The 18,446-nt window shown below is 45.8% G+C and overlaps 1 long non-coding RNA gene across 3 annotated transcripts in view; it reads left to right on the top strand.

Moving 5' to 3' along the window:
* Positions 1 to 357: 357 nt before the first annotated feature.
* The window catches only part of LOC149994189 (uncharacterized), a 48,954-nt gene continuing 30,865 nt past the window's right edge, over positions 358 to 18,446 (top strand). For 2 of the 3 annotated variants that reach the window (XR_016507827.1, XR_016507825.1), the window contains exon 1: positions 358 to 608. This is a non-coding gene — a long non-coding RNA (uncharacterized LOC149994189). Of the gene's footprint in view, positions 609 to 7,173; positions 7,448 to 18,446 lie in introns of those variants that run through there. The other variant, XR_016507826.1, reaches the window with a different exon arrangement.

Below are 18,446 nucleotides of genomic sequence, written 5' to 3'. Positions count from 1 at the left end.
GGTTTCATACTTTATCTCTCTGGGCTCATGCCTCCGTATAGACTGGGTAATTGATTGGTCCTTAATATTGATATTTAGCAAAGGCCTTTTCTCTGTCTAATGTTTGTTCCCTACATGCACTCTAGTCACTACCACATCACCCAGTTTTATTAAGTTTTGAAAGACCTTTTTGTTTGTTTTTGTTAAAGTAATTGTGTTTTGGAGAGGAGCTGTGGTGGCCCCTTAAAACGACCCAACTGGGGACTCTCACCATTATTTTAACAAGCACCTTTGGTCAGAATAGTTTGAAGCTGATCCTATGGATTTGTGCCAACCACCCCCACCCCCCCCACCACCACCTCCCGCCGCCACTACTCCACACTCCAAAGCAGGCTGGGGACATGTGGCCCTGCCCCGCCCTTGCTGGCTCCAGTTTCTGAATCGCTTTGGCGCAGCCTGCTTTCCCCGCCCTTCTCATCAGTCAGGAAGCCTGGATTGTGGGCTGGGGGAAGCCGAAGCCTCTCCCTCCTGACACACTGCCCCTAACCCCTAGGCACCTGCTCTGGGCCCTGGAGCCTCTTAAAACCCTCAGCAAAGCTCTAGAAGATTGCATCTTGTTATGTGAACAGGTAAGAAGGCAGTCGATTTTCTCTCACATGATTTTCTTTGCCTGATTTCACCACCTGATTTAGCTGCTTCCTTCACAGATCACAGCAAGAGCGATTTGAGCTAGACTTGACAGTCCTAACCAGGAAGCTCTGAGCTATGTCTTAGAGAAATGGTGTGAACTTTCTGCCTTGGCTTTCTTCATTTTTAAACCTTTACTTTCACCAGTCTTGCAGGGGGAAAAAAAAAGTCCAAATAACCAGAAAGCAAGTCACTTCTCTCCATGTTCCTTTCTGAGGTTTGTAAATTGACAAACTCACATTCTTAATGGTCGTCATGGGTTACTGGATGCTGTTTCTTTATATATTGCTTTAGATTTTTAGGCCTTAAATGTACTATGTGCCTGACTTTGCCATGTGCATGAATTGTCTCATCAAAATTAACTGATTTAAAATTCTGTAAAGGAAAGGAAAAAATAAAATGACACAGGCGAGCCTTTCTCATTTAGATGGTATTCTGAAGTTAAAATGTTCTGTTTTTACACTTTGCGCTTATTTTATTTTATTTCTGATTGACACATCTTTATTTTTTCATCTGGATTTCCACTTTATTTTTTTTTAATGTTATTTTATTTTATTGTTCCATTACAGTTATCCCAATTTTCCCCCCATTGCTCTCCCCTGCCCTGCCCACCCACAGTCAATCCCCATCCTGTTGTCCATGTCCATGGGTCCTTGACTAGACCCTTGCCCTTCTTTCCCCCTCTATCCCCTTTCCCCCTCCCCTCTGGTTGCTGTCAGTTTGTTCCTTATTTCCATGTTTCTGGTTTTTGCTCATTTGTTTGTTTTCTTCATTAGATTCCACTTGTAGGTAAGATCACTTTGCACTTATTTTAAATGAATATAATAAGCCAACTGTCATTTTTAAGGTCCATGGGGTATCTGCCCCATTGACAAACCCATCCCAGGATGTGTGGCCTTTGTCCCTCAATTGTGAAGTTGGATTGCTTCCAGGTGTTTTTGTAATTAATAATTTCACTTTTATGGGCAACTCTGAGGAAATAACTTAAAAACAAGATTTTATTTATTCATTTTTAGAGAGCAGGGAAGTGAGTGAGAAAGAGAGGAAGAGAAACGTCAATGTGTGGTTGTCTCTTTTGTGCCCCTAGCTGGAGACCTGGCCCACAACCTAGGCATATGCCCTGACCGGGAATTGAACCGGGGATCCCTTGGCTCGCAGGCTGGTGCTCAATCCACTGAGCCACACCAGCCAGGGCAGAAAGTAACTTTTTTAAGTCTTTTTATTCATTCCCCCCTTCCTTAGGTTTTATTTCCCATCCCAGGATGAATACCTGGGTCAAAGCGCAAGAATATTTTTGTAGCTCAGCTCATGTTACACATGGGGTCAGCTCACTCATAGGAACTATGAAACTCATTTTCTAATTCTCAGAACTATGATGGTATGAGTGGGTAGTGGGGAACTTGTTTCCTCTGGGTATGTTTTAAGGAAAGGTGATGGATAAAATCTTAAAGGAAGGAAGGAAGGAAGGAAGGAAGGAAGGAAGGAAGGAAGGAAGGAAGGAAGGAAGGAAGGAAGGAAGGAAGGAAGGAAGGAAGGAAGGAAGGAAGGAAGGAAGGAAGGAAGAGAAAGAAAGAAAGAAAGAAAGAAAGAAAGAAAGAAAGAAAAAGAAAGAAAGAGAAAGAAAAGAAAGAAAGAAAGAAAGAAAGAGAAAGGAAGAAGAAGGAAGGAAGGAAGAAAAGAAAAAAGAAAAGAAAAGAAAGGAAAAGAAAGAAGGCCTGCCTGGTGTGGCTCAGTGGATTGAGCACCAGCCTGCAAAGGGAAAGGTCACTGGTTCAATTCCCGGTTGCGGCACATGCCTGGGTTGCAGGCCAGGTCCTCAGTTGGGGGTATGTGAGAGGCAACCAATTGATGTGTCTCGCACATTGATGTTTCTCTCCCTCACTTTCTCCCTCCCTTCCCCTCTCTCTGAAAGTAAATAAAATGTATTTTTTTTTAAAGGTGTGGGGAATGGAGGCCATCTAACAGTGGTTAAGCCTTAACCTTTAAAAGAAGCTGCCTGACCTTGACTTCTTCCCTAATGAACTTCAATTAGTTCACATGTAGAAAACAGATTACAAAGCTTCTTAGCAGTATAGGAAAGGCAGAGAGAGTGTAAAGTACTCACTTAGCACCCTTGGAAGGCTCTTTCAAGCCTGGGGCTTTCTCTGGGTCATTGTATAAGCTGGGCAGAATTGAGAAGGTCATCTCAAGAGTATCTTTGACCCCTCTCTTATCCAGCCGCCTGTTGAAGATTATTTTGACTATCTGTGTGTGCTAAATTGACCTCTTTCCAAAGGTCCCCCAATCTCTTGGCCTCCTACTGCCATCAGATCTGAATGCCATTCTTCCCATTTCTTAACCATCTTCTTCAAAGCACAGGTTTAAGGGATCCCTGGACAGAGTAGAGAATTCCCTAGAAGTCTGTGGGCACACCTTTTGTTTTCCATTACTGGGAGTTCACAGTAGAATGAGCACAGGTTGGTCAGGCTGGGTTCCAGTCCTGATTGCACCAATTCCCAGCAGTGGGCAGTCATTAGACCTCTCATCAGTTTCTTTATCTGTAAAATGGAAATGTTTTATAAAAGTATATTTTATTGATTATGCTGTTACAGTTGTCCCAATTCTTTTTCCCTTTCCTTCCCTCTGCCTGGTACCCTCCTTCCCTCCAGCAATACCCACCTTAGTTCATGTCCATGGGTCATGCATGTAAGTTCTTTGGTTTCACCCTTTCCTATACTATTAGTATCCTCCTGTCTCTTTTGTTTCTACCAATTATGCTTCTTAATCCCTGCACCATTTCTCTCATTCTCCCTCTTCCCACTCCCAGCTGATAACTCTCCAAATGATCCCCATACCTGTGATTCTGTTCCTGTTCTGGTTGTTTGCTTAGTTTGTTTTTGCTTTTGTTTTTATTTTTTAGATTTAGTTGTTGATAGTTGTGAGTCTATTGTCATTTTCTAAAATTTATTTATTTTTAGAGAGAGGGGAAGGGAGGGAGAAAGAGAAGAAGAGAAACATCAATGTGTGGTTGCCTCTAACGAGCCCCCAACTGAGGACCTGGTCCTCAACCCAGGCATGTGCCCCGAGGGGAAATCGAACCAGCAACACGTTGGTTCCAGCACTCAATCCATTGAACCACACCAGCCAGGGCTGTTGTCATGTTAACGTTCATAGTGTTAATCTTCTTCCTTTTCTTGAATAAGTCCCTTTAACATTTCATGCAATAATGGCTTGGTGATGATGAACTCCTTTAGCTTTACCTTGTCTGGGAAGCACTTTATCTGCCCTTCCATTCTAAATGGTAGCTTTGGTGGACAGAGTTATCTTGGTTGTTGTAAAATGGAAGTGTTAATACCTGTACCATAGAATTACATAAGATAACAAGTAAAGCTGCTGGCACTTAGGGACTCACTATGAAAGATCAAGGCCATGTTCCAGAGCCTTTGGGAAGGAACCAGAATTAACCATAAAAGATGGGCAGAAAACTCACGTGTTCATTTTCTTGATCAATATTTATCAGTCTGGTTGGCCATGCCATGGTGCTGGAAACTAGGAAGAGACCCATAAGAAAGGCTCCTTGCTCTCGATATAGGGATATAGCTCATCTCATGGCATCAGAGTAGGCTGTGACTAAGGCTGCCTGGTCACTCTGGGACAACTCCCTGCTTAAGAAGGATGAGCAGCAATCTATTAGGCTGAGAGAAGGAAGCAGGAATAGCAAATACAAAAGCCGAGTAGTTTTGGGAAGGGAGTTTGGGAAGTTCAGGAGGGCTGCAGGGCTGGGTGAAGGGAATGGGAGAGTAGGAGATGAAAAGAGAGGAATCAGTGGAGACCAAGTTTTAAAGAACTTTGAAGGTCAAATGAGAATTTGGACTATTTCAAGGATGTCGGGATTTAGGCAGGTTTGGAGATGCCTGTTCGGCAGCTTTAGGGACTGGGGGACAGTGTTGGAGGCCTGGAATGCCCCCAGTCTTCCGTCCCAACCCAGGGATTTTGATGGCACCCAAAATAAATAAATGCAGAAAGTAAGATTCTCAGGATAGGCTTGGTGTGAGGGAGCCAGGCCTGGGGTTGGGGCCTAGGGTTCTGGGTTTCTGGTCCCAGCTTTTCCACCACCAGTGTAGGTGGTGGGTCTCCTCCCTCAGGTGGGGGTTCAGGGCAGGTAGGTTTCTCACAACTCTTTCTTGGGAGTCCAAAATGTTTCTGCAGGCTGAAATACCCCACCATTCCCCACCCATCCACCCTGCCCAGGCAATACTGTCTGGTGGCCATCCATGACCCAGCCTTGGAAGGAATAGTCATCTCTGAAATGGACAGTCTGGCCCTTTGGCCCCAAGAAACTCCATGGAGTTCTGAGAACCATGGGCTGCAGGCCTGTGACAATCCCAGGGGCTTTCTGGGCTCCAGCTCTCCTGCACACTTGTGCATGAGGGCCATGTGTCACATTTGGGGGCTGGGAGTAGTGTCTCCTGGGATCAGGGCTGCAGTCAGCCTGTGAACCTACCTCCTGAGCTTCCCAGGACTGCTGGGGGAGTTCTGTTTTTCTTTCTGTGTCTGACTTATTTCATTTAGCATAATGTCCTCAAAATTTATCCATGTTGTAGCATGCATCAGAATTTTCTTTCTTTTAAAGGCTGAATAATACAGGGGTGGACAAAAGTAGGTTTACAGTTATGAGTACACGAAACACAGTTTATTCTTGTATTATATATTGTTCCATATAAACAACTGTAAACGTACTTTTGTCCACCCCTGTATTTCATTGTTTATATACCAGTTTTGTTAATCTACTCATCTGTTGATGAAAACCTGAGTTGTTTCCAGGTTTTAGCTATTGTGAATAATGCTGCTATGAACATGGGTTTACAAATACCTCTTCAAGACCATACTTTTAATTTTTAAGGATATATACCCAGAAGTGGAATTGCTGGATCATCATATGGGAATTCTGTTTTAAATTTTTTGAGGACTCTCCAAACTGTTTTTCATAGCAGTTGCAGCATTTTACAATCCTGCCAACAGTTCACAAGGACTCCAATTTCTCCACGTCCTTGCCAACACTTGTTATTTTCTGTGTTTTTGATAGTAACCATCCTAGGGGATGTGAGGTGGTGTCTCATTGTAGTGTTGGTTTGCATTTCTCTGATGATTAGTGATGTTGAGCATCTTTTCATATGTCTGTTGGTGATTTGTTTATCATTACTGGAGAAGGGTCTACTTCAGCCTTTTGCTCATTTAGTCAGGTTATTTGATTTTTGTTGTTGTTAAGTTGTAGGAGTTCTTTAGAACTAATACTCCTTATCACATTTTCAAATACATACTCTCTTCTCTTCTGTAGGTTGCCTTTTCACTCTGTTCATGTGTCCTTTGATGCACCGAAGTTTTCAGTTTTGATGTAGTTCCATTTGTCTATTTTTGCTTTTGTTGCCTGTGCTTTTGGTGTCACATTTAAGAAATCATTGCCAAGTCCAACGTCATAAAGCTTTCCACCTATGTTTTCTTCTAGGAATTTCATAGTTTTTGATCTTACATCTTTGCAAACATTTTAATAGCTTTAATATTTTTAGAACATATGCTTATAAAAAAAAATACCAACAGTTCTGAAAAGCACAGAAGAAAAGCAAATCCCAATCCCACCCCCAGAGGTAATAATATTTTACTGAACAGCTCTCCAGACAAAGTCATACTTCCTTGCCTTTCAAATTGTAAACTGAACAGTATCACCTGGGAATTTTGTTAAAGATTAGGTGATACTACGCTACTAACCAGGAAACCATACTTGGAGCAATACATGACTTTCTTATAACCTGTTTTTTTTGTTTTTTTTTTTTTTACCCCCAAATGTATGTCATGGAAATGCCAATAAATGTAGATTTCCATCCTTTATAGAGGCCACATACTATCCCACTGAGTGGTAGGATATTAATTCAGCCAGTCTCTACAAATGAAATTCAGCGTGATACCAAGCAAACAGATCTGCGACCATGGCTTTGTTTACCTGAAGGAATTATTGTTACTATGTTTATTTGTTTTTCAAAGCAGCGAATCAGAGCCAATACATTCAAATATGTTACTCCCTGGAGTCACCTGGGAGGCTGGACCCTCAGTCTCAAGGCTCTGCCAGCCCTGCAATGGTGCGGGGCAGAACAGCGTGGATTAGACGTGGGCAAGCGTGGGGCAGGTGTAGGGCAGGCGGGGCAGGTGTGGGATATGTGTGGGAGGGGAGGGGCAGGGTAGCCAGCACAGTTGGCAGCCACTCATCAGCCTGGCGCTGTGTGTGTGGTGCTCATTTAACCCCCACAGCTCCCTGGAAGGTTTCACTTAGTCTCCCCATTTTACAGATGAAGAAAGTGAGGCTCAGGGATGACTCAGCTTGCCCAGGGTCAGGCACGCGGGATGCGGCAGCGCAGGAGGGGGTGGGGGCGGGGAATGTCCCAGCTCTGCATCCACTGCTCCGTGATGGGGTCACATTGCGTGCTGGGCCTGGCCCTTCTCAGCGGCCCTACTCCGCGCTCCAGGCGCCCGGCCAGGTCCCAGCGGATTCGAGAATCCTCGCGCCGCCCCTGGCCCGGCTCCCTGCTGCCGCCCACGCCGCCCCTGGCCCTGCTCCCCGCTACCGCTCGCGCTGCCCGTGCTCTCGCGCAAAATAATGCAAGGCGCCACCGGCCCATCTGGCGGCTGTGGGGCGAGCCTAGCGTTCCGCTTCCATCCCGGACCCCACTCCTTGCTGCAGCCCAGCTGCCAGAGAGGGAGGCCCTGCCCCAAGGGGCCTCCAGGCCAACACCTCTGCTGGCCGCGCAGGGTAAGGCCTTTGCTGAAACGTTGTTTCAGGGTCGCCTGGGTTGGTTCTTCTTTCTCTCCGGGCAGGGGTCTCCTTCCTCCGGGGTCTCCTCCCTGACGGAGCTCGGAGGATGTTGACCAGCTGGACAGCAGGGATTTGCTGGGCTGGGGGATGTGGGCGACACCGGACAGCTGCAGACAGCCCTGAGCATGACTGAATCCCAGCTCTGCCACGTGCTGCCTGCGGGGCCTCGGGCAAGTCAGCGGTGAGGCGGGGATCAAAACGGGAGCTCTCTATATTGTCCCACACCCATTACGACGGCTACTGTAAGAAGACGAAAGCAAAACAGAAAATAGGTGTTGGCCAGGGTGAGAAGAAATGGGACCCTTGTACATCGGTGGTGGGATTGTAAAGTGGTACAGACACTGTGGAAGGCAGTCTGGCAGTTCCTCAAAAAATTTTAAAAATGAAACAGATGATTTAGCAATCTAATTTCTGAGTATATACTTAGAATAATTGAAAGTGGGACCTTGAGATATTAGTACACCCATGTTCATAGCATTATTTGCAATAGCCAAAAGGTAGGAGCCACTCAGATGTCCATTGGCAGACAGGTGGATAAACGCGACGTGCCATACACATGCCACAGAACATTACTCAGCCTTACAAAGGATGCGTGCTACAGCTCAGACGAACCTTGAGGACATATGCTGAGTGAAGTCAGCCAGACACAGAAAGACAGATACTGTGCGTTTCTACTTATATGAGGTACCTAGAGTTGTTAAATTTATAGAAACAGTAGCATGGAGGTTGCCAGGGACTGGAGGGAGGAAGGAATGGGGGAATGATTACTTAATGGGTTTAGAGGTTCAGTTTTGCAAGACAAAAAGAGTTCTGAAGATGGATGTTAGTGATGGTTGCACAACAATGTGAATATACTTAATACAATTTTAAAAATTTGGCAAAGAAATAGTACATGCCTCAGGGCGTTTTGACTGACAGTATATGTGAACCATTATTAGTGCAAGGTCTGGGGGACATCCAAGACCTTCTGCCTCATGGACCCAGGAGCTGGAGGGGGTGAGTGTATCCCTGTGGGCACAATTGTGCCATTCTGCATAAAATGTTCAGGAACCCTGTTTAAGGGGTTTCTGAAGTTTGTGGGTTGGGTAGATTCCAGACATTGGAAAGTCCCTGGCAGAAAAATCACTTCCACTAAAGAGCAGTATGCAGGGAGGAGATTTTGGCTCTGCCTAGAGAACTTGTGATCAGAGCTCTCTGAATGAGGAGCAAGCTGCCTCATGGAGGTGAAGAGCTCCCTGTTAGTGGAAGCATATAAGGAGAGGCTGGGCAAGCTGTAGAGGAGACTCCTGCATGAGGGGTTGGAGCCAGAGGGTCTCTTAGGCTCTGCACCTCTCTGATGTGGTCCAATCCAGGCAGAGTTATATATAACAGACCTCGTAAAGCTGGGACCCAAGTCAGAGGGAGGCGGTAGACAGGTGGGAAGACTTACTGCCCGCTCTGCCCTAAGGAACAGTAATAATAGCTGCTGCCTTTTGTTCTGGGCTAGCACTGTGTTAAATGCCAAACAGGCTTGATCTCAACCCCTCATCTCAACCCTGTATGGTGGTTGCTACTATCATCCCCATTTTACAGCTGGGAACCGAAGCTCAGGGGTTAAATCATCTGCCCAAGCCTAGCCAGTAGGTGGTAGAGCTGGAATTTGAATCCAGACAGTTTGACTCCAGCCCTCTATGTGGGGTGGAAATCTCCAAAATCCACTTCCTTCCAGCTGGCCACTCCCTACCACCCTGCCCCTGGCAAACTCCTGACACTCTCCCAAGTACCTGTTTAGCTGTGTGGGCTGCTCCCCTGCTGGTGAGTCAGCATGGCACCTTCCCTCTTGTGGGCTGCTCTGAGCCAGGCCCTGCCTGCTTGGGTCTCCAGGGTTCAAGGATAACATTGTGTAGAAAACATTTGCTATGACTGGGAGCCAGACTCCCTGCCACTCAACACCTCCCATATCCTTTCATTAAATGGAATCCTGGGTCCATCTTTAACAACTCTCTTCCTGGTCTCAGAGTCTTTCCCAAAGCTGTTGAGTTAATTTTACCTTTTTTTACAACTGTTTTTTTCCAGTCCAGCTCCCTGGGTGCCAAGACCGTGCCCATGTGATTCCATTTGTCCAAGTTCCCAGTCAAGCGCCCGCAAGGCAATCAACGCTATCCTTAATGGTACCAATACAACGGCCTCCTCTGTCCTCAGATCTGAGCAGGATTACAGAGGAAGCCCTGGCAGGGGCAGCGATTTGTCCAGAATGACACAGTAAGGTCGGATGGCATTCACATTGTAAGAAAGTACACCTCTGTGCCAGGCAGGGTGCTCAGTCCCGTGCAGGTACCATCTCACCGAATTCATACAGAGCCCAGGAGGTGAAGAACTGTGTTATCCCATATTATAGGTGAGGAGACTGAGTCTTGGGGAGCTTAATGATCCATTCAGAAGCCTGGATTTTTCCTTTTCCCTACTGCTGCCCTTAAGGCTCTGTGTTGCTGGTCTGACAGCAGTAATATTGGTGCTATTCACTGCCTGGTGGGATAACATACATTTCAGCTTTCTCTCCTACTGCTGCCTGGACCTCTCACTGCCACCCTGGAAATGGGCCTTGGCAGTGCTATTTTTATGGATGAAGAAGGTGATGAGGGACTCCTCAGGGTCTCACAGTGCAAGGGGCACACCAGGGCAGGGCGGTGGCCCCCCTTGCTTGCAGGCCCCTTCCCACCTTCACTGCATGGGTCACAGGCTATGTAGCCCTCCTGCTTGCCTTCTTGAATGGGCTGTACCAGGTCCCATGACGCTGCGATGCACATAGGCTAGCAGATGAGCTGGCCCTACAGAGGCTGGGCTGGGGCCAGGTGCTTTCCAGTGTCTTCCTGAAGCTGGGAAATGTTTGGGTGTCATCTCTGCAGAAGGTGCCTCCTGGTTCTGCCTGCCTGGGTTCCCATCCTGGCCAAAAAAAGGACACTCCTCTCCTTGTCTATGGAAGTCATGTAGGCAACATAATTTTTTACTGTCATGCTGCAGTGACAGAATTCTGGAAACCTTAAGCCAACCTTATAAGGTGTGACTGTTAATAATCCACAGGAGGAAGCTGAGGCTGGTTCAGGATATGGGACTTAAACCTGGGCTGTTTGTAAAACCCATGACATTAGCTGAATAATTTTTATTTTATACTTTGCAAGCTTCCTTTTAAAAAATAGTTAATGGGCTTTTAAAAAATTGTTTATTTGTTTTTAAAAAGATTTTATTTATTTTAGAGAGAGGGGAAGGGAGGGAGAAAGAGAGGGAGAGAAACATCAATGCATGGTTGCCTCTTGCACGCCCCCAACTGGGGACCTGACATGCAACCCAGGCGTGTGCCCTGACTGGAAATTAAACCGGCGACCCTCTGATTCACAGGCCGGTGCTCAATCCACTGAGCCACACAAGCCAGGGTTTGGGCTTATTTATTTATTTTTTTTAAGGACAGTTTAGATTTACAGAAAAATTGAACAGAAAGTACAGAGTTCCATGTAGCCACCGTACCCTGGATACACAGTATCCCTTGTTATTAATATGCATTATTAGTATGTTGCATTTATTACAATTGATAAATTGATATTGATACCTTATTATTATTAACTAAAGTTCATAGTTTACATTAGGGTTTACTCTTGATATTGTGCATTCTATGGGTTTTGATAAATACATAATGACATTGTGACAATTGTGATTTCCACAATAACAGTTGTACAGAAGAGTTTCACTGTCTCACAAGTCATCTGTGCTCCACTTATTCATCTCTCCCCACAATCCCTGACAACCACTGATCTTATACCATCTGTGGAGTTTTGCCTTTTCTAAAATGCCATATAGTTGGAATCATACAGTACATAGCCTTTCCAGATTGGTTTCTTTCTCTTAGAAATATTCATTTATGCTTCATTCATGTCTTTTTATGGCTTGTTAGCTTATTATTATTATTTTTTGTCCTAGGCCATCTTCGTTTTTCTCTTTACATGTTGATAGCTCATTTCTTTTCAATGAATAATGTCTCATTGTATGGATATACTAGTTTTTTTATCCATTCTCTTATTAAGAGATATCTTGGTTGCTTCTGTTTTTCTGGTGATTATGAATGAAGCTGCTATCAACATGTATGTGCATATTTGTATTTAATTGGATAAATACTAAACAGCCTGATTGTTGGATTGCATGGTAATATTATGTTGAGCTTGTAAGAACCTGTCAAACTACCTTCCAAAATGACTGTAGTATTTTACATCCCCACCAGCAATCAGTGAGGTTCTGTGTTCTTTTTTTGTAAATTTAATTTATTTTTTATTGTTATTTATTACAGTTGTCCCATTTCCCCCCATTTGCTCTCCCCTGCTCCACTCACCTCCCCTCTAGATTCTATATTCTTATCAGCATTTAGTGTTGTCAGTTTTTTGGGGTTTTAGCCAAAAACAAAAAGGTGTTAAGTGCTCATTGTTGTTTCAATGTGCATTTGCTAATGACATAAGATGCTGGGCATCTTTTCATGGGTGTATTTGTCACTCATTAATCTTTTTGGCAAGATGTCTGTTCAAATACCTTGTCTTTTTTAATTGAGTTGTTTTTTCCTTACTGCTTACTTGGAAGAGTTTTTTTTTTTTTTTAAAGATCCAAATCTTTTATCAGATACATCTTTTGTAAATATTTTCTCTTCATTTTCTTAGCTGTGTCTTTCACAGAGCAGAAATTTGGAATTTTAATAAGGTCTAACTGTTTTGTCCCCCATGGATCATGCTTTTATTGTATCTAAAAACTCATCACCAAACCCAAGGCCACCTAAATCTTCTCCTGTGTTATATTCTAGAAGTCCTATTATTTGCATTTGACGTTTAAGTGTAAGACCCATTATGATTTAATTTTTGTGAAAGGTTTAAAGAGTGTGTCCAGATTCCTTTTTTTTTTTTTTTTTTGCATGTGAATGTCCACTTTGTTCTGTCACCATTTGTTGAAAAGACTATACTTTTTCTATCAATTGCCTTTGCTTCTTTGTCAATGATCAGCTGCCTATATATATATGTGGATCTTTTTCTGGGCTATCTATTCTGTTCCATTGATCTATTTTGTCTTTTTTTTTTTTTTTTTTTTGTCAGTACCATACTGTCTTTATTACTGTATATTTATACTAAGTCTTGAAGTCAGGTAATGTTAGTCCTCCAACTCTATTCTTCTTCAGTATTGCATTGGCTATTCTAGGTCTTTTGCCTGTCCGTGTTAGCTTTAGAATCAATTTGTAGATATTTACAAAATAACTGTGGAATTTTGATTGAGATGGCATTGAATGTGTAGCTCAAGTTGGGGAGAGCAAACATCTTAACAATATTGAGTCTTCCTATCCATGAACATGGAATATCTCTCCGTTTATTTAGGTCTTCCTGTTAGTGGCAGAAAAACGACATCAGGTGTTACACTGGTAGAGTCAGACTGGACCTTGCTTGGTTCAGAAACTTTAGTACTTGAGTTCTGGCTAAGAAAGAATTCACAGTCAAGGCTCAAAGTATAAGAGAAAGTTTATTTAGAAAGCTACAGAGGTAGAAGAAGTGAGCTGTGGAAAAAATGGGTTTGGGAAACAAGTTACAGAGGAAAGAAGAGTCCTTGGAGTTTAGGAAAAAGTCAGGGAACGTGCACCTGGGGTAGGGGGTATCTCCTGAGGGTCATGGTTTCCACAGATTGGTTGATGCCAGGGGAGGGGGTCATTAGTCAGTGTAGCTGGTCCTGATGTCAGCCATAGCATGGCTTTGTCGATTTTGCTGCTTTTCTGGGCTGGAGCTGAAACACAATCAAGACCTAGATGTCATCTCCAGGGGTTAATGCTTAAGGGAGTGATCGAGCCAGGGCCTGTAGTTTTGCCTGTTGCTAGGGCCCTGGAAATCTCCACCCTGGTGACCCTCTGCCTCTGGCCCATCCTTCTCACTCTGCTTATGTCTCTGTGTAACTGCTGACTACACTCCTTGATTCCTTTGATCAGTTTTATAGTTTTCCTCATATTGCTCTTCTACTATTTTGTTAGAGTTATACAAAACTATTTCATTTTTTGATGCTAATATAAATGATATTGAGTCTTTAATTTCAAATAGTTAATATATATGCACATTTTTAAGAAGTTCAAAAGATACAGATTGGTTTACAGTGAAAAGTAGCTTCCTGTCCATATTCCATTCCTTAGGCCTCTATTTTCATCTATCCAAAGACCATCACTGATACTAGGTTCTTGTGGGTCCTTCTAGAGATGATAGGTGCATACTCAAGCATATGTTCGTATTTATTATGCATTCAACGAACACCACGAGCATTTTCTATGGGCCAGGCTCAGAAGGTGGGGCAGAAAACAAAAGGAAGTCTTGCTCTCATAGAGCTTACATTCACTGCAGTTGGCCTTACTGGCTGCATCTTCAGTCCTCTCAAGAACTCTGCCCCTGTGGGAGAGCTGAGGGCCAGAGGAGGACTCTCTGGAGCCACCCAGAGCTCAAGCAGAGATGCTGGTCCTGCCAGGGGCTAGGGGAAGGGCTGGTGTTGCTCAAGGCTAGAGGAAGCAGTTTCTGGGAGGGAAGGCTTCTTGCCAAGCAAATGGGTAGAGATGAGGAGGAGATGAGGAGGCAGCCAGCCCAGTGAGGGGCCAGATTCCTATCAGAATAAGGATTTGGAAGTCCTCTTGTTTGCAGGTGGCTGCATTTTAATTTCTTGGTTTTGTCACCTGCTAGTTTCTTAGACACATTTTCTGGGGACGAGTCTAACCTTGTTTGGCTGACCTGAGGAGAAAAGGGATTTATCCACACTGAGACCAGCACTGCCAGGGGTGTGGCCAGGGTGTCCCCAGAGGCACAGAGGGGACCATGTCATGACAGGCTGTGACAAACACCCAGGGAAAGGCAGTGAGCTACTAGGAACCTGGTGTCCGAGTGGCAGATCTGTGCCAAGTTGGCTTCCCCTCCTGGGTCTCCCTCCTAGGCTGGGGGTGACTCTCCCAGACGTGGCACTGGTCTCTCTGGCACCCCATGTCCACTTCTGCCTCAGCCACTGGAGCCAGTGGATGCCCTGCAGCCACATGTGTACTGCCTTCCATCCACCCCCAGCCATGCTTAAAAGGTTTGTGTCCAATTGCAATGAGGGTGAAGCCGTTATTGTCTCTGTGTAGCATACAAGTAGTGTGATACCACTGACCAGGCCCAGGGCCAGTACCTGTAAATTCCACTCCCAATTTACAGATGAGGAAACTGGGGCTCTGAAGCCAAAACTGTGCCCATGCCCATAACACTTCATTGCCTCGCTGGGTCCCAGCACCCAGGAAGAGACACATACAGTAGTGTTCTTCTCCCTAGCTCCACAAGCTTCACTCAGGTGGGTGCCTGATGCTGACCCTCCTGGCTCAGCTAAGCACTTCCTTCTCTCTCTTTGGCTCCTGGATAGTTCCCTGGCTCCGCCCTTCCCAAGAGGCACTACTTTGGGCCATTTTTTTTCTAGGGGCCCACCTCGTACAGTGGAGTTACCCCATCACAGGGTTCATCCAATTTTACAGTTCTTGTTACAATATTCCAGGCAGAACCGATGCAGAAATATTGAATTATTCATCCATGAGCATGTATCAGACATCTGTATCTCCTACCAACCACATCTCTTTAATTCCTAAAGGCAGAAAGGATTTAGTGACATGATGGTTTATACTCTGTACAAATGTAAGCAATGTGGTCTGTAGCCCTGCATAGATTATGTGGTACCAATTTTATGTGGTAGAGAGTGATTCTTTTTTTGGGGGGGAGAGCAGATAACTGGTTTATTGAGGGACCAAAGGAAGGGGGAACGGGGTTAAGGGGAGAAGCAATCCCTGGACTGACGCAGTGACCCGTAGGAGCGAGGGAAACGGCAGCCGCAGTGGGGTGGTGGGGGGTGGGTAGCTCTTGGTCCTTCTCGTGGGCCCATAGGAACAAGGGGATAGGGGATGGGTAATTCCCGTTCCTCCTCGTGGGCCTGTAGGAATCCCCGGAAAGTGATTCTTTATATAGCTACACTGCCCTGGAATAAACCAGGCAAATGTCTGAAGGGACAGTTCTTTAGAGGGTCTGGGACTCCTTTCCATTTAGAGGTGGCTCATACTGCCTGGGAGAAATGCCCCTCAACCCCTTCCAGGCACATGAACCTATCTTAGAGACCTGTTGAAGGTCACCTTCCTTCACCACAGGGCTTGGAGAAATGGTTGGTGTCCTGGCCTCTACCTTCTGCCTCCAACTCATCAACGTTCCCTAAGTGAATATGGTCATCAGGTCACTCCCTTGCTCAAGAACCTGAACTGGCTCCCTGCTGCCTGTCACATCGGGAACTGCTTGGCTTTTAAGGCCCTCTGTAGTCTAGCCTCATTCTTCCTGTCCAGTAAATTTCCAAGACACCCCAAACACAACTTGTCTGCTCAAGACAAACGACTTTCTGAGCCCAAAGAGGGAGATGCTGGGGGAGACTGAAGGTCAAGGGACACAGACTTTCCAGCCTCTTAGGAAATGCAGAAGGCAAAGCCATCTACAGTGTGGAGAAATGGCTTCTCTCTGGGCCCAGTGGTCTTGACCTACAGTCAGAGTGGCCTGCCCTGACCAGCTCGGGTCTGAGTGTGCAGCCTCTGGGTCCTGACTCTAGTTGCAGGGTGCTCAGGTCACGCCTGCAGCCCCACGTTCTTGTGGGCTCCACCCCCTGGGCCAGGCCTCCCTGGCCTTATAGTCAGGCTCTTCTAGCTACACAGACCTGCTGGGTAGGGAGTGTGGTCCTTTCCTTTTTGCCTTCAGACCCCTCTCTAACGTAGAGTTATCAGCAAAGGCTTTGGGGTCAGACATACTTAGATTTAATCTCTGCTCTCCCACTTGCTAGCTGTGTGACCTTGGGCAAATTGCTGAACTCTCTGAGTTTTGGTTTCCTCATTTTTAAAACAGGGATAAGAATTTCTAACTGTTGTCGATGTTTGTATATGGGGTGCAGAGGTTAAATGACATCAAGTGACTAACATTAGCTATTATTATTGCTGTCCTCCTCACTGTCCCATCAGTCCTTTTATCCCAACTGAGGTAGTTCCAACCCTGGCTCATGGTTCACTGCCAATGTTATCAATTCAAGTATTTCTGGAGATTCTGCAACAAGCCTCCTGGGCTAGATTGGATTCCCTCCTGAGGGACATTGAGCTGTTTCTCCTCATTTGTTAAGAGGGCGGTGCAGGCCTCCCCCATGCCCCTTAGCTGCTCTGGGCTGGGCTCCCGCTGGCTTTTCATGTTTGTGTGCTACACTTAGGTCACAGATGCATGTAGAACAGAATTTAACTCTGATGTGGAGACTTCATGACCTGTTTAAGATATGTCATGTTCTTATACAGGTGGCATGGGTCGTGCTGGAACCAGGGCCCAGCCTGGGTCAGACTGGGTGTGTGTGAGTAGGGAGGAGGGGATGTGGCCTGGAGAGGAGGCTGCAGACTTTTCCCCCTGGCTCCAGACGCAGGGGCAGGGTCTGCGTCTCATTTCTCCTTAGCAGTGATACTATGCCTGTTAGCAGAAAATTCACCCCAGCCGTCCTCCACGGCCTCCCTGCATTAATTGGTTAACACAACATTTGCATATATTTGCATCCTCCTCATGATAGGCGCTGAGCTAGGAATTCAATGGGGCTTACGGTCCAGCAGGGGAGAGAAATGTGAACCTACTAAAGATTGATTGTTTAATTACAGCTGTGAAGCACAGACAAAATCTGGTGGTGAGCCAGAACGGACAGCCTCTGCGCCAGGGCCTGAATTCCCACCAGCACCCTTGGAAGAGCAGGGCTTAAACCCAGGCTCAATAAGTATGAGGCCAGAGCTTTGCAGAAGAACAGGCCTTGTGTGACCAAGATGCTCCCCATTTCCCCTCCACCACTCCTCTCTTTGCACCCAGCTTGAGGAAGAGTTTCCCAAGCTCCATTTTTCAGATACATGAAGTAAGGCCTGGAGAAAGGAACTAGTTTGCTCTCTAGGTCCCTGGTTAGGAAGCAGAAGCCAAAGCCAGGTTTTCCAGCACCCTGCGTGGGCCTGCCCATGCCCCCACAGTCCATCCTCTGGGGGCCAAAAAATTAGACACAAAGCTGCTCTGTTCACCGAGAATTCCATTTTCCCCATTGTTCTCCACTAGGGACATTCCTGAATTGGTAAAAGAGGGAGCGCTGCAGCCTAAGGCCTGGCAGTTGATCAGCTGTGAGAGTCAGGAGACAGTTAGGAGACAGAGAGTAGATGCTCCGGACACTGATCAGGTCAAAGGAAGAGGGGTGCCAGGGACCTGGGGGGTCCAGAGGGACAGCCTCCTTGGAGAGGCGGCAGCTGGAGCAAACAGGGGGCTGGCAGCCTTCTGTGGGTCCAGGGTAGCTGTGAGACAGTCTGGGGGTGTGTGGAGTGGGGAGATGGGAGAAGGGGAGGAAGGGAGAGGGAGAGTTAGGTGGGTAGGTAAAGGGGGAAGGGCATTCCACTCAGAAAACAGCAGGTGCAAAGGGATGGAGACCAGTTAGCCATTGTTGTGTGTGTGTGTGGCGGGGGGGTGGGGGGGTGGTGGCTGCTGGTGGGGCCTGAGCCCCTGGGGATCCTGGATCCTGGAGCAAAGGATCCCCGTCCTGTGGGAGGGGAAGGTTGTACTCCCATGGGAGGAGGGCTGTTCTGACCTCTTGGAGGACCCACACCCCCTAGGAGGCTCAGAAAAACAGAAAACCTTCTTTCCCCTCAAATACAAACACCCAGTTCTATGCAATATTTTGGAGTTATTTTTTCTTTTTATTGTTGTAAAATATACATAGCATAAAAATGATCATTTTTAACCAGTTTAAGTGTATAATTCAGTGACATTAAGCACATTCATTGTGTTCTGTGGTCATCACCACTGTCAATTTTCCTGAAAGTTTTCTTTATCTCAAACAGAAACCCTATACGCATTGAAAAACT

Source organism: Furipterus horrens, unplaced genomic scaffold, assembly GCF_987537825.1.
Source record: "Furipterus horrens unplaced genomic scaffold, mFurHor1.1.pri manual_scaffold_13, whole genome shotgun sequence".
NCBI classification, from domain to species: domain Eukaryota; kingdom Metazoa; phylum Chordata; class Mammalia; order Chiroptera; family Furipteridae; genus Furipterus; species Furipterus horrens.
Note: the sequence above shows the minus strand (reverse complement) of the source record. Positions and strands in the feature narration are given on the sequence as shown.